At 35.4% G+C, this 17,500-nt stretch overlaps 1 long non-coding RNA gene across 1 annotated transcript in view; it reads left to right on the top strand.

Moving 5' to 3' along the window:
- Positions 1-17,023, top strand: part of LOC118761641 — a 23,177-nt gene extending 6,154 nt beyond the window's left edge. The window contains exons 2-5 of the long non-coding RNA XR_004997532.1: positions 3,695-3,701; positions 12,380-12,386; positions 12,578-12,587; positions 17,011-17,023. This is a non-coding gene — a long non-coding RNA (uncharacterized LOC118761641). The remainder of the gene's footprint in view (positions 1-3,694; positions 3,702-12,379; positions 12,387-12,577; positions 12,588-17,010) is intronic.
- Positions 17,024-17,500: the final 477 nt, after the last annotated feature.

Raw genomic sequence — 17,500 nt, 5'->3', positions numbered from 1 at the left:
TGTGTGTCCGTATATATGGATATATATGTGTATATCTGAAGTACAAGTGTGTGCCTGTGCGTATATAAATATGTATGTGCGTATATGAATATGTATGCGAGCTGGCAGAACCGTTAGCACGCCGGACGAAATGCATAGCGATATTTCGTTTGCCGTTACCTTCTGAGTTCAAATTCCGTCGAGGTCGACTTAGGCTTTCATCCTTTCGGGTTCGATTAAATAAGTACGAGATATACACTGGGGTTTATGCAATAGACTTAATCCCTTTGTTTGTCCTTAAATAAATATATATAAATATGTATGTATGTATGTATGTATATGTATATATATATATAAAAGCAATTATGCATAAATTTGTATATAAATATGTATGTGTTTCTGTGACTATATACACATATACATAAATTGCGTGTACCCGGCCTTTGCCATGATAGATCGCTAGCCACTACACATTCTTTATGTTTTCCTTGTTTCTTTCTGTGTTCCTTTCTGTGGAAGAGCGTGGGCTAGACACGTTAAAGACTATTCCACTACCCGAGCGTTATACTAATACATCTGTTTGTTGTCTACACCACCTGTCTTCGTCTTTTGGGGTTTTTTTGTGAATTCTCCCCCATATACATATATATATATATATATATATATATAATTATATATATAATACAAACACCAGAAGTAAAAATGACAGAAGTCTGATTTGTTTCCCAGAAGGTAAGAAACAACTTTGACAAAGATATCGTTTTCTTGCATGTCATGGCCAAGATAACATATAATATTCGCTAAAATACAATAAGAGAGCCAGGTTGAAGTAAGGAAGACGGGATGAGAGAGAGTGAAAGAGAGAATGATATAAAGAGAGAAGAGAGACAAGGAATGGAATAAAGAGTCGTGCATAAATAATGAAGGAAATTTTTGAGACAGATTTAAATTAATTTACTCTTTTACTTGTTTCAGTCATTTGACTGCGGCCATGCTGGAGCACCGCCTTTAGTTGAGCAACTCGACCCCGGGTCTTATTCTTTTTTTTTTGTAAGTCAGTACTTATTCTATCGGTCTCTTTTTGCCGAACCGCTAAGTGACGGGGACGTAAACACACCAGCATCGGTTGTCAAGCAATGCTAGGGGAACAAACACACACACATACATATATATATATATATATATACATATATACGACAGGCTTCTTTCAGTTTCCGTCTATAGTAGAAGACACTTGCCCAAGATGCCACGCAGTGGGACTGAACCCGGAACCATGTGGTTGGTTAGCAAGCTACTTACCACACAGCCACTCCTACTTCATTATTTGAGTTTATTGTATTTTTATCACTAGCAAATACCGGGTAGATGAAACTGCTGATGATGTTAATGTTGTTGATGATGATGATGAAAACGACGATGATGATGATGATGTGTGTGTGTATGAATGCATATACATATACATATTCGCATACATATATTTATATGTACTTCCAGATATGTGACTGTGTGGTAAGTAGCTTGTTTACCAACCACATGGTTCTGGGTTCAGTCCCACTGCGTGACACCTTCTACTATAGTCTCGGGCCGACCAAAGCCTTGTGAGTGGATTTGGTAGACGGAAACTGAAAGAAGCCCGTCGTATATATATATATATATATGTATGTATGTGTGTGTTTTTGTGTGTCTGTGTTTGTCCCCCTAGCATTGCTTGACAACCGATGCTGGTGTGCTTATGTCCCCGTCACTTAGCGGTTCGGCAAAAGAGACCGATAGAAAAAGTACTGGGCTTACAAAGAATAAGTCCCAGGGTCGAGTTGCTCGATTAAAGGCGGTGCTCAAATGACTGGCCGCACTCAAATGACTGAAACAAGTAAAAAAAAATATATACATATACGCATAAATGTGTATATTTGTATATATCTGTGTGTATATATATATGTATATATATGTGTATATATGTGTATATATATGTTTGTATACATAAGTGTGTATATCACTATGTACACAAGTTTACTTAGTATGTAGGCATTTATATAAATGCATATGGAAGTACATATACATAATCATATCTGCGTAATTATATGTATGTACACGTGTTATATATATAGATATATATATATATAATATATATATAAAATATATATATATATATATATATATATATATATATATAATATATACTATATATATATATATATATATATATATATATATATATAGTGTGTGTGTTTGTATATACACATATTATACGTATAGTTATATATATATGTGTATGTATATACGTATATGTTTATATGTATGTATACTTGTATGTACGAGTGTTTGTGGTAGAAATCTTTATCAATGAATATACGTGTGAGTGAGAGAGAGACCATGTGTAAGTCTGTTCTTTTCTGTGTCCATATATGTATGGATTTGTGTGTATGTGTGTGTATGTGTATGAGTGAGTGTGTGTGTGTGTGTGTGTGTGTGTGTGTGTGTGTGTGTGTGTGTGTGTATGTATGTGTGTGTGTGTGTGTGTTTGTGTGTGTGTGTGTTTGCGTATAAGTTCGCCCTGCCACTTTGAAATAACCTTGAGATGTTTCCTAGAAGATAATTTTACTCTATCATTTAGGTGCCATGAAAGCTGTCAATTTTCTCCTGCTCTTCAGAATTACCAATGTTCCGACAAGAAATCAACCGAAGGTTTATTTTACAAACAAGAAACCAACAACGAGTAACAGAATCCCAAGGGAGCTGATGTTTGTTGCAAGGTCTACTTTCTCGCTCGTATTTTTTTATTCTTTTTTTTTTTTTTGCTTTTCTGAGTATTTTCTTTCTGAGTATCTTTTAGCGGAGCATGTGTGTATATGTGTGTGCGGTGGGATTTCTTTGTGTTTCATTTGGAGAGCTCGGGGAGAAGAAATAATATAAAGTAATACGTGAGTGTTAGAACAGATTTATATTTGTGTGTGTGTGTGTAAAAATCTACGGATGTCATTCGAATATTTGTAATATATGTATGTGTTTGCTGCATGTATCTGAAAAGTGACAAACTAAGGTATGCACAAATAACAGACCTACGAATAAACAGCAAGTACACTATTTACTAGAGGTTGTCGAATTTATTACTATTTTTAGTTTATCGATAACTCGCAAACATAGAAGATTAGTTTTACTACAGACGTGCTTTGAATAAAAGAAAAGAAACAGAAAACATTCTATTAATTTCTTCCTGACTGTAATTATTTCATAATTTCATCAATGATTATTAATATGATATTCTCTTTGTAATATATCTAATTAATAATTAACAGGATATTATTATCCTGAAGAGATGCAGCACGGATTTTTGTCAGTGAACAGGTCGCGGATTTTAGCGACGAAATATTTTGACAAATTAAACTTAAATGTTGAAGTGAATCGAACTGCTTTGGTGTGTTTCTTAAATGGCTTACAAACACCTTCCACGCTGCAATTATTATCCTGAAGATTTCTAAGAATTTCGTAACAGGTGAGATATAAAATTATTTATGTGAACTCTATGTATCTTCTTCCTTGTATTCTTTAATTTCAAATGAAAAATTACTTCTCTTGTACAAACGGCCAAAGTCAAAGGATGCCATTTTCTGTTCTTTCCCTAAACAGTATTGTCAATATCAATACAGATTATCATTACTACATAGAATCTGTTCCAAAAAAGCAGTGAGTATAATAGTTGTCACTGTCGTTCGAGGAGGACGGTTCTGCAAGTTGCCCCTGAACAACCTAAGCACATGTTTTGTTTATAGTTATCAAATGTTTGTGTTGCATATCAGCTCACTTCCAGCATTAAATCAACATTGCTTTACAGGTGTACGGTGTGACACATCGCAATATCGAAAGGATCGTGGAACAAAGTGAGATGAACTGTGCACCATCCGATACAGGAATCGAACTCACGATCTCGCGATCCTGGATGCAATACCCTAACAACCAGGCCACGTGCCCTCACACATTAAATACAATAACAGTATATTATATGTGTCGTATTTGTTATAGTGTTATATAATAATATTTACTGTGATAAAGGCGGCGAGCTGGCAGAATCGTTAGCACGCCGGGCAAAATGCTTAGAGGTATTTCATCTGCCGTTACGTTCTGAGTTCAAATTCTGCCTAAGTCGACTTTGCCTTTCATCCTTTCGAGGCCAATTAAATAAGTACCAGTTACGCATTGGGATCGATATAGTCGACTTAATCCGTTTGTCTGCCCTTGTTTGTCCTCTCTGTGTTTAGCCCCTTGTGGGTAGTAAAGAAATAGGTATTTCGTCTGCCGCTACGTTCTTAGTTCAAAATCCGATGTGGTCGCCTTTGCCATTCATGCTTTCGGGGTCGATAAATTAAGTCCCAGCTGCGTACTGGGGTCGTTCTTATCGACATAATCTCCTCCCCAAAAATTTCGGGCCTTGCACCCAGAATAGAAAAGAATATTTTAAGGTGGTAAGCTGACAGAAACATTAGCACGCCGGGCGAAATGCTGAACGGTATTTCGTCTACCGCTACGTTCTGAATTCAAATTCTGCCGAAGTCGACTTTGCCTTTCATCTTTTCGGGGTCGATTAAATAAGTACCAGTTACGCATGGAGTCGATGTTATGGACTTAATCCGTTTTTCTGTCCTTGTTTGTCCCCTATGTGTTTAGCCCCTTGTGGGTAGTAAAGAAATAGGTATTGCGTCCGTCTTTACTTTGCTTTTCATCCTTCCGGGGTCGATTACATAAATACCAGTTACGCACAGGGGTCGATATAATCGACTTAATCTGTTTGTCTGTTCTCTCTGTTTTAGCCCCTTGTGGGTAGTAAAGAAATAGGTATAGGTATTTCGCCTGCCTTTCCGTTCTGAGTTCAAATTCCACCGTGGCCAACTTTGCCTTTCGTCCTTTCGCGGTTGATAAATTAAATACCAGTTACATTCTGGGTTCGATCTAATCGACTGGCACCTCACCCCAAAATTTCGGGCCTTGTGCCTAAAGTAGAAATGAATATTTGGATGCTATAGCGAACGTGCGTGGTTTAGTACTTATTGCATTCGGCTCATGATCGGAAGGTCATGAGTTCCATTCCCGGCAGTGCATTGTGTCTCCATACCGTGCAAAATGCTTAGCAGCGATTTGCCTGTGTTTACGTTCTGAGTTCAAATTTCGCCGAAGTGGACTTTGCCTTTCATCCTTTCGGGGTCGATAAATTAAGTACTAGTTGCATAATGGGGTTGATCTAATCGACTGGCTTCCTCCCACAAAATTTCGGGCCTTGTGCCTAGAGTAGAAAAGAATATTTAGGGTTATATAATAGTACTTACGTGTTCGTATATGAGAGATATTTTCCGTTCCATGCTGGACGCATGCGTCAATTTAAACAATTGTTCGTACGACAGAAAGAGGATTCTCTAAAATTATTCGTTCAAGTGTTGCGCTGAGGATATGAAATTCACTTCATAAAAATGTTGCACCAAGTTCAACCTTGCTGGACACAAGATGGAGGAACATACTTGTACCATACAATCGGATCAACCGATAATTTAGAAATACGAATTAGCTGAGCGCACGTGAGTATGTGAATATGTTATTGCATGTGTAAGGATATCTGTGTAAAAAGAGTTATGTTCCTTGGTTGTTGAAGCTATGGCAAGAAAACTGTGCTGATGACATCCATTGAGGCAGAAACACATGTCTACCACTGTCTACTTATCGATTGGTAATAGCACAGAAAGCAACCCATTTCTTTATGGGCATGTCACTTTTGGAGACATCTTGTTTACTGAGGTAATCTCCACTTCTGAATGCAGTTGGATTTTCTTAATTGCTACTTCCTACTTATGAAACAACATCTGGAGGCGGAGATCATTTTGACAATTAAAAATTTATCATGTATGGTATTTGATGTAGCTGTATTTATCTCTGTAAATGTGTAGGTGTGGTTATGGGCAAAGATTTTTGTGCATGCAATAACCTCATCAGATATATATATATTCTTTTATTCTTTTAACTGTTTCAGTCATTTGACTACGACCATGCTGGACCACCGCTTTGGTCGAACAAATAGACCCCAGGTCTTATTCTTTGTAAGCCTAGTACTTATTATATCGGTGCCTTTCGCTGAACTGCTAAGTTACGGGGTCGTAAATACACCACCATCGGGTATCAAGCGATGTTGAGGGACAAGTACAGAAACTCGCAAATATATATATATATATAATATGTATGTATATATATATATATATATATATATAATATATATATATATATAATATATATATATATATATATATACATATATATATATATATATATATATATATATATATATACTACATATATATATACATACATATACATACACACACATATATATATACATACATATATATATATATGTTCTTGTCCCTGTACCAGTCATTAGAGTGTGGCCATGCTGAAGCACCGCCTTCAAGAATATTAGTCGAATGAATCGATGCCAGTGCATTTAAAAAAAAATTAAGCTTGGTACTGATTCTGCCGCTATCTTTTGCAGCAGTTCTTCAGTCTCTGTTGTGAAAACAGTGAAAACAACTCGGAATGTTGGTCCTTCAACCGGGCTTTTCGCGATGCCCTTAAAGCCAGGAAGTTTTCAACACACTTCATGCATATGTGTATACATACATATATATATGTGTGTGTGTGTGTTCAGGAGAAGAGGAAAATCTATCCAAGAATTAAATCGATGGAGGTACATTACAACATAAGTACATGTGCAAATGCACAGGTTACAATGGGTGTGACCTGTAGTTTGGGTTCTGGGCAAACAGGAAATACCAGTATTGCGTGCAGAACATAAACAGCGCTGAGGAAATTACTGGTAAATATGTAGCGGAAAGAAAATGAACGTATTTCGACAGGAAATTAGATGCGTAACATTGTGAGTGACTCATAATGGGGAAAATAAATTGGAACACAATATTAGGCATACATGTGTGGCTGTGTATGTGTGGAACGATGGTCGACGAGATATATATGTGTGTGTGTTCATATATACATATATATATATATATATATATATATATATATATATATATACATATATGTATGTATGTATGTATTATGTATGTATATATACAACATACTTATATGCTACTATATATATATAGGTGTGTGTGTGTGTGCATATATTTTGCATACACTTACATGTAAGCATGCATATATATTGGTATATACAGTATGACCACATGCGTCTCTATGTATGTGTGTGCGTGCATATGAATGTATCTATATATGTGTGGTTACATGTAAAAGTACACATACATGTACATAATACATATATGTGTGTGCGTGTATATATATATATATATATATATATATATATATATATATATATATATATACATATACGTGGATACGGAGGGTACGTACTTAATTTTACGTATCTAATGTACGAATGCGCGCATGTATCGTGTATCAACTTGCGAATAAAAATTATAAGTAATATGAAGCGAAATAGGAAGGCGGTAATACGAAAGGTTAAAATGTTTGGAAAAAGTGCAGAACCATTAAAGGCAAAGTGCGTTCCATAAATATGAAAGGTTTTCGGAAGCAAGATACGTTTATATGCTGCCTGAATGATGGGAGTAAACTTGTCATTCTCTCTTCCTCTCTCTCTCTCCCACCCTCTCTCTCACTCCCTCTCTCTCACACCCTCTCTCTCACTCCCTCTCTCTCTCTCTCTCTCTCTCTCTCTCGCGTTATATATGTGTGTGTGTCTGTGTGTGTGTGTGTGCGTGTGCGTGTAAATATGTATGCATATAAAAAGCATGTATAAAAGGTGCAGATATGGCTATGTGGTTTACAATCTTCTTTGCAGCCCCGAGGTTTTGGGTTCAGTCCGATTACGGGACATCTTTGGCCATGTGTATCTCTGCAATAGTTCCGAGCCAGATAATGCCTTCTGAGTGAATTTGGTAGAAGAAACCGTAGTACCTGTGTGTTACCTGGGGCGAGTGACTTTTACCACAGCGAAGGGCGGACCAAGATCTTGCGAGTAGATTTGTCAGACGGAAACAGGTAGCACATCGTATACGTGTGTGTGCATGTGTGTGTGTCGAGAGAGAGAAAGTGAGAGGGTGTGTATGTATGTTATTATATTCATATTCACAGACATAACAGAAGTAAATAGACACCCCATAAAATATCGTTTCATATTTATTCTAATTTGTAAAGGCTTATATTTTTTATTAACCGACATTTTTTATGTTTCAGGTTGTGTATGTGACTGTTTAATCATATCATGTACAAAAGAAGCCTTGGAAATGTTTGAATTTCAAAGAGACCGTACTGTAGGTCATTCTGATGGTGGACATAGCGTAAAATCCCGCTTTCTACAGTTAATAGAAATGGGAAAGTGTGTATGTATGTACATCACCTCGCTCGGGTCAACCGACAGGACCCTTAACTTTGTTAAAAGAAGTGTTGGCGATAATCCTTACTGCAAGGCCTCTGACATAGCAGAACGAATTGATGTTAATCCTAGGATAGCTGTCTGGTATTTCCACAAACTTGGTTACTCTGACAGAGCAGCAAGAAGGCAGCCACTTCTTGCGAACATCAAGCGGGGAAAACTTGGACCAGGGAGATAGTGGAGAGGCTACTAACATTTTGGGACACTGTCATATTCTCTGATGTGTCCAGATCTGCTGTATTTCCTGACAGTGGTCGAGTAAGGTTCTGGAGACACTGTGATCAAGATTTTGATGTGAAAAGATTGCAGCCACCAATGAAACACGGCAGCTATTCTGTAATGGTCTGGGGAGCAATTTTGAGCAAGGATTGATCAGATCTGGTGGAGTGTGAGGGAAACATAAACTCAGAGAAATATGTGTCTATATTGCAGAAAGGATTCCTTCCAGTCTTCTCCAGTGGTGAAATAAGTAAAAAGAAGAATTTATTTATAGAATATAGGACTCCTTGTCACACGGCTAAGTTAACTCAAGATTTGTTGGATGACAATGACATTAAAAAGATTTTATGACCAAGCCAGTCACCAGATATGAACCCTATTGAAAACTTCTGGGATATAATGGACAGGACACTTCATAAAAAGAACAAGAAAGCATCTTGAAAGCCAGACCTTTTGAGATTACTGTATGAAACTTGGTAAGAAATTCCTCAAGAGTAATAGGGTCCTTCCATTGAAAAATGCAAAGGGAATGTCTACGAAATATTAAATATTCACATCATAACAATTAATAAATACTTTGAATGTATAATTTCAGATTTTAATGAATTTTAATGATTATGAGGGTGTCTATTTACATCTGTCATGTCTGTGTATATATATTTGTAGTGAAACGTATAGGCTCATATAATTCTGTGGCAATCACAGAAAAGCCTCTCTGGTGCATCTGGCTACCATACCTCTTAGTAATCCGATACGAAGAAGGTTAATGTAGCGTTGCGTGCAGCTGAAATTCAGAAAATCCATTCTATGAAATTATAATGTATGAAATTATCTTTGAAATTATGCGAAAAAGCTTATTAGACACTTTAAAAATGTACATTCGTCTATTACATTTAAAGACAGCTGTAAAATACTAACGCTCTTCGAAGTTCCTTTAGATCTTTGTACAATTGTCTTTAAACCTTTCCATAAGCCAAATCAGCATCTACGTTATGTAAATCGCTTCTCAAATCATCCAAAAGCCGTGGTATGTTCCACAGTAAATAGGATGTTCTGCCGTATATCATTGCTCTCCGCTTTATCTCCGCTAACTACGACTTTCTCAACCCAAACTCTAGTTACTATAATGAAGCTCTAGCTAGGATTGGTTATAATGAAAAAATAATATATCTCCCTAAACTTAATGAGGCAATTGCAATTATATACCGTTTGAAAGCAATAAAGTTAATAAAATTAATACGCGTTGCCCTCGTGATGTACTCAATCTAAATGTAATTGGCCATAAAACTTGCTTACATAAATGACACAATCCTAGTAAGGATGATAAAAACTGCAAGATGGCAGGGAAGGAACTTAGCAATGAATAACATATTCATGTCTTTAAGATAATAATATTAATAATAACACTAACTATTTTACCAATACTATTAATAAAAATTATCGTGATAACTATAATAGAAGAATAAGAAAAACGAGAATTATAATACGCTATTTAAATTAGGTAATATGATTAATTACCATAACAACCAAACTACTTTGGCATTTAGTGTATCTAATACGAATAAACTTAGAAAAAATAATAAAAGCAAAAATAGTTTGTTTAAGAATATTTTGTGTTTATTCCTGCCATTGAGTTTGAATGATTCTAACGTGGCTCAAAATAACTTTAAGCTTTGGCTGAACACTTCCCTAAATCTTGCTCGTGTCATAAAATTTTCAATAGACACACAGTTAAACTAACACAATCTGCTATACTTATATTACTGAATATATAGCAAGATTTACCTCTTGTAAATAAAACCGTATAGCTCATAAGACAACAATAACTGACAGTACATCTAATATTTCAACTTCTATATATTCAAATAATCGCAATGTAATATCTACTCCAGATAATCAACATGCCAATGAGCGTGATTCCAGTACCTGTACTACAATAGTGAAGCTTAACCCATCATACCTACTAATAATAGAGATAACTTTTCTGTGTACCTCTCGTATTTAATTAGTGTCCCATTAATAACCAATGCCTTAGGAAAAATACAGCATATAAGTGTTCTATCATTGCTCTTCGTAAAGAACATGCGTACACTGGTGCGTCGTCTTTCTCCTTCAAACTTCGCTGGAATAATCACAAATCTACATTTAGGTATAAAAAAAAGGGCTAAATACGAGAGGTACACAGAAAAGTTATCTCTAGCAAAATTTTGTACTTTCTCACTGATCATAATATTGAATTTAAAACTGCTTGGTTCATTGTATGTAATGCACAAGCTGGTAAATGAGGTAAGTATACTAGAGGCATTCCATGCCGATAAAATAAAAAAATTAAATCTAATATTATTAATCAGCATGACGAATTGATAGTAAGATGCCAGCACCTTAAATATAAATCTTTCCTGTATTCTAACTATACCTAACATTACACTTAATCATTATATCTACAATAATTGACATTATAACCTAGCTCTATGTTTTGAATAAATTTCATATCTTTTAATGTCTACTCACGATTGCCTGTACCTATATTTAAATCGTTCGTGTTTGCGACCTAATTCTCTACCTTGGTTACCCATAATTTAGTCTTACCTTAATTAATAATGTATTAAACCGTATCCAGATAGTCTATTACCCCTATCAATACAACTGAATAGTTCCCTACCTGGTTAACCATTGATTATTCTCACCTCAGTGACAAATAATTTACTGGACCATATTTATATGTATATGTGTGTGTGTGTGTGTGTGTGTGTGTGTGTGTGTGTGTGTGTGTGTGTGTGTGTGTGTGTGTGTGTGTGTTAGTGTGTGTGTGTGTGTGTATGTGTAAGTGCGTGTTTGTGTCTATATATGCGATTCTCTTCGTATTTACTTATATAATAAATGTTTATCCTAATGAATACATACACATATTCGAGTGTGCAATAAATATTTTCTCCGTATGAATATAGAATTATGGAGAAGGGGATATGGCTTTGAATTTTTATTTCATTTTTCGCTTTAATGTGTTAATGCTTTTAGGTATCTGTCCTTAACTAGGAGTGTTGACTTCAAATTGCTTAATTAAAAAAACAATTCATTTGAAGGGCATCTGACCTTTAGCTCTATTTGAAAATAACTTATTCAAAATTCTCCCTTGTTAAATGTTTTTAATGTTTTATACCTCCAGCTGTCTGTTGCTTTCTGAACGTGTGTATATTATATTTTATTTCATTGATGTTTTATTGATTACACATACTTTTAAATGCTCTCTCTCTCTCTCTCTTTATTATTTTCTTACTTAATGTAACTACATTCCCTCCTCTCCCCTCTTCTTTCTGTCTTTTGTTTACATTAAGGATGGTCAAGCCTTTAAACTTACATCCAGCCTCTTCATTGATCACATGCGAACGTATTTATTATTTACATTCATTAAGGCGGCGAGCTGGCACACTCGTTAGCACGCCGGGCGAAATGCTTAGCAGTATTTCGTCTGTCTTTACGTTCTGAGTTCAAATTCCGCCATGGTCGACGTTTCTTTTCATCCTTTCGGGATGGATCAACTAAGTACCAATCGCGCACTAGGGTCGATCTAATCGACTGGGCTTCTCCACCAAAATTTCGGACCTTGTGCCTAGAGTAGAAAATAATATTTACATTTATTCTTTAATGACAATACCAATTTAATTCTATCAATTATAAGTCTTCTTTATATTGCAAAAGATAATTTTATATATATACATATATGCACAATTGAAGCATTATTGTACACACGATGCTCTGGCGATCTGAAGACCTTGTCTTCCGTATCCGAACTGATTTGTAATTGTACACTTTTACTGTGTAACGTGTAGTATACATATTAGTGCAGATATGCAAAATAATTTATTATACACTGATGTTATTATTACACGATGAATGCTGCGAAACGACCGTCATCCTACGGATATCAAATAGTTATAGATGTGTATGTGTGTGTTTGAGTGAGTGTGTAAGTGAGTGAGTGAGCGAGTGAGTGAGTGAGTGAGTGAGTGAGTGAGTGAGTGAGTTGTGTGAGTGAGTTGTGTGAGTGAATGAGTTGTGTGAGTTAGTGAGTGAGTGAGTGAGTGAGTGAGTGAGTAAGTGAGTGAGTTGTGTGTGTGAGGGAGTGAGTGTGTGCTTGTGCCATTTGGTTCGTGCTTATTCCCTCCACCACCACTTGACAACCGGGTTTGGCCTGTTTACGTCCCTGTAACGTAACAGTTCGGCAAAAAAGACCGATAGAAGTACATTTAAAAAAAAAGAAATAAGTATTGGTTTGACCAAACTCTTCAAGATGGTGTCCCAGTATGGTGGCAGTGCAAATGACTGGGGAAAAAATAAAATGAAAGAATAATTCCATCTTACCATTTTCCAAATGACTATGAAATTTCCTCTGGAACACCGCCGTTACGGAAACAAGCGAGTTAATCGACTCCAGTACATTTTATTTTTAAATTTTGGTACTTATTCCCACAGTCTCTTTTGCCGAACCGCTACGTACAGTTAAGGAATAAATAAAATAAAACAAAACGGACTCCACAATGAGTAAAACAGTCAGGTGATGACAGGAAGTGACTAGGCTGCCATTAATAATATATTCTTAGCTATAAATCGTTAATTACTTAAGAGATTAATAAAGTGAAATAAAATATCATGGAGTCACATGGAATACGAATATGGCCACATCTACAACAGAACAATTTCATGTTGTTGGTGATTCTGTTTGTGATTTAAAGCCGATTCGTATTAGAAATTCAGTTGGGCTGCTAATACCGGTGGTGGTGAAAAACAAATTTGCCAAAAACGATGTCCTTCTGTCGTTTATAGGTTTTGCACACGCCACATAATTTCGGGTCATTCAGTGTGAGACTGAAACCGCATGACTTATTGATCAACATATCAAAGAAAAAAAACAAACAAACACAAAAACAAACGGACGAAAAATAGCGAGTTAAGTATAAGTTTAAAGGTTTATGATCGAAGTGAATGTATTACTTTAAACCGCCATTGTAGTGTTTTGATCTATATCGAATTGGAGTGCTTTAAATACACACAGACACACATACACACACACATACACACACACACATACACACACACATGTATGCATGTTTATATATATATATATACACACATCTATGTACGTATATATGTATGTATGTCTACGTATATAAGTATATATGTGTGTATATATGTATATATATATATATGTGTGTGTGTGTGTGTGTGTGTATACAGATACATAGATATATGTGCGTGTGTGTGTATGTATATGTGTGTATCATATATGTATGTTTAACACGCATATGTGTGATGGTGACACAAATAGATACAGAGGGGGAAAGAGAGCGCGATAGAACGAGAGAAAGAGAGAGAGAGAGAGAGAGAGAGAGTGGGAGGAGTGAGGAAGAGAATAACTCTACAGGGAAACACACACATAAATATTTATGTGAATGCACCAATACCTCGTGAGTGAAATTGGATAGACGAAAACTATAGAGAAACCCGCTGTGTGTGTATGTATACCTATACCTATATATATATATAATATATATATATATATATATATATTATATATATATATATATATCTATATATATATATATATATATATATATATACATATATATATGTATGTATGTATATATATATTATATATATATATATATGTATGTATGTATATATATATATGTATGTATATATGAATGTTGAATATGTTTATAATGGGGACACAGTCAAAGCTGACGGATAAACCATTGATTGTGCGTTATTCCTTCGCTCCGTTCGCAATTTCATTTCGTATTTCACCCCGATAACTCCATTAAATAAGTGCAAGGCCCCAGGTTAATAAATGACCACGAAATGGAATTTGGTTTTTAATTCAGGTTCTCCCACAGCAGGAAAAAAAAGTGAGAGACGACATCTAGATGGTCGGTCCGGTTGCTAGAAATAATAGCTAAATGTTCCACAGAATCACAGCTTGCAGTGTTAGTAACGAAAGAGAACGCACAAAGGATGATGTAGTCGTAGGTACACAGAACAACATGGGGTGGTCACGTGTACAATATCTCTGGTCATATGAGATCACAAGATTGTTTGATAATGGTTAACCTGGGGCTGAACAGATAACGACAATGTTGTGCATTTCACGGTTAATGTTTTCTGCATGAGTGGAATAAGACGTAAATACACACACACATCATCATCACCATCATCATCATCACATCAACATCATCACCATCGTCGTCGTCGTCGTTGTCGTCGTCGTCATCATCATCATCATCATAATAATAATCATGGTAGTCTGTCGGGTCCGAGAAATACGATTCTGCGATTTCTTACAAAACAACCTGCACAAATAATTCGTTTATAGTGATCAAAGGCATATGCTGCACATTAGCACAAACCCTCCATCAAATCGATATTGTTTGGACAGGTGCAAAACACAGGTGTAACACGCTATGTGTTCAAGTGGTCGCAGAGCAACTTGTGATAAGGTGTTTTGCTCAAGAACTCAATGCACCACCCGTCCCAGGAATCGAACCCACGATCTCGCGACCGTTAGTGCAATAGCTTAACCAGAAAGCTATGTGCCTTGACATACACATATACATACATATACACCCACGCACACACATATATGTACGTGTGTATATATACATATATATAAATATATATACATATATATACATACATACGTACATACATACATACGTACGTACATACATACATACATACATACATACATACATACATACATACATACATACATACATAAATGCATACATAGGGATATTTTTTATCCAAGATACCCTGGGTTTAATATATTTTATTCTTCAATAAATATATTATAGAATATCAAATACTATTATTAAATTTGAAAATGATGAGATTCAATGGATATATAAATTAATTAATTAATTAATTATCATTGACTACAATTGCTTCATTTCACGTCCAATTTAAATTACAAAACATATATGAATATAAGTTTGCATTTCAAAATAGCTTGGGTGGAAAATCTTCAAGGCAGAAAAAAGGACATTTTGATCGGTTGATATTCTCCATGTTTATTATGTGTGTATGTGTGTGCGCGCGCATGGTTTAAAATTATTAGTTTTATTTTAATATTCTTTTTTCCCCATTTTGTTAGAAGTGGGTAGCCACAACAAGATACACACCAGGCATTCGATTAATTTCCCAGCTCAAAGAAGCGAGCCCCGTTCTATGCTCGGGTCAAGGTATAGAACAAAACCCCCTAATATCAGGTAGCGGGACCAGACAGCATACGCTGGTTTAACCCCGGCCGCATCATGCTGGTTCCGTACCCCTTTGAGCAACGTCGAATTCACTCATCCGTCTACAAACACTTTCCAAGCTTTATTATAAATTCAATAATAATAATAATAATAATAATAATAATAATAATAATAATAATAATAATAATAATAATAATAATAATATGGGCTACAGCAAATATTCTGCTCAATACCACAGATTTGCTCGTCAGTTGTTTGACCTTAACAAGTTGAGCATGTCCCTTAGTGGCTGACGATATGTGCATCTCTGATCACGAGCAGAAGTAGTGGGGGTGCATCATAGCCATGTGTTGAGAGGGATTCTTTGGGGTTTGAATAGTTCACCTCTGGAAACATGGGTGGTTCTTTCAACATCCTTAAACAACCCTTATTCAGGGACCTTTTGAGCGGGATGGGCTACTCAACCTGAAGAAAAATTCTAACTGGGCCCCACCTGCAAGGTCATGTGCGTTTATCTTGATATGAGATCACCATGTCGCGCACATATGGTTGTGATGCATATGCCTGGTGTACCCTTATTAGACGGGTAGTCATGGTGGGTATATTGGGCTTCGATATATTTTACCCCAGTGTCACTTTGATGGCATGAACTGCTCTCTCACTCAATGATAATAATAATAATAATAATAATAATAATAATAATAATAATAATAATGATAATAATAATAATAATAGATCATGAGTTAAAATATATAAGATTAACGAATAAAATAGAAAATATATAAAATACGAGTGTAATAAAATTTATGTTCATGTTTGTGACCGATCAAAATGGAATCTCTGTATTGTCCTCTTTCACGCCCTGAAGATTTTTCCACCCAAGGTATTTTGGTATTTTGAAATGCAAATTTATGTATTTTTGTATGTTTTGTAATTTAATGAAACAATTGAAGGCAATGATTATTAATTAATTAATTTACTTATTTGTATCCATGAATCTCTCCATTTTCAAACTTAATATATACATACATATATATTATATATATATAATATATATATAATATATATATATTACAAAGACACAACTGTGTCATGCATAACAAACGAAAGTTCTCAATATGATAGATAGACAGACAAGCACAGAGAGAGAGAGGGGGGGGAGAGCAACAGATACAGAAGTAAGAAAGTAAGGAAGAGTGAATGAGAGATTGAACGAGAGATAATGAAAAGAGGAAAGTAAGTTAAACGAACTCCAAGGCAAGAAATTGTACAGAAAGAAAGGAACGAAAAGAAACGAAGGGAGGAAAGAAAAAATTGAAAGAAATAAAAACAAAGATCTTTGATGGGAGATAGGGAAGAGTTTGTATTATAATAGAGTGCTTCCGAAAATCCCTTTGAAAGAATATGGCGTCAACATGTTGCAAAAGTACATGTGTTAAATGGCAGTGAAGTTCTGAAAGAAACCAAGATAAAAACGTCAACGAATTTCAGATTAAAGACTATTTTCAGAAATGAAAGAATGAGCTTATGGTTGAAATCTCGGTATTGCCGTGTGACAAACGGGAAGAAAAGACAGCGAGATTGTGTACGAGATCAAGAT

This window comes from Octopus sinensis, unplaced genomic scaffold (assembly GCF_006345805.1).
Source record: "Octopus sinensis unplaced genomic scaffold, ASM634580v1 Contig15939, whole genome shotgun sequence".
In the NCBI taxonomy this organism is placed as follows: domain Eukaryota; kingdom Metazoa; phylum Mollusca; class Cephalopoda; order Octopoda; family Octopodidae; genus Octopus; species Octopus sinensis.
The sequence above is the reverse complement of the archived record's forward strand: the minus strand, read 5'-3'. Positions and strand labels throughout refer to the sequence as shown.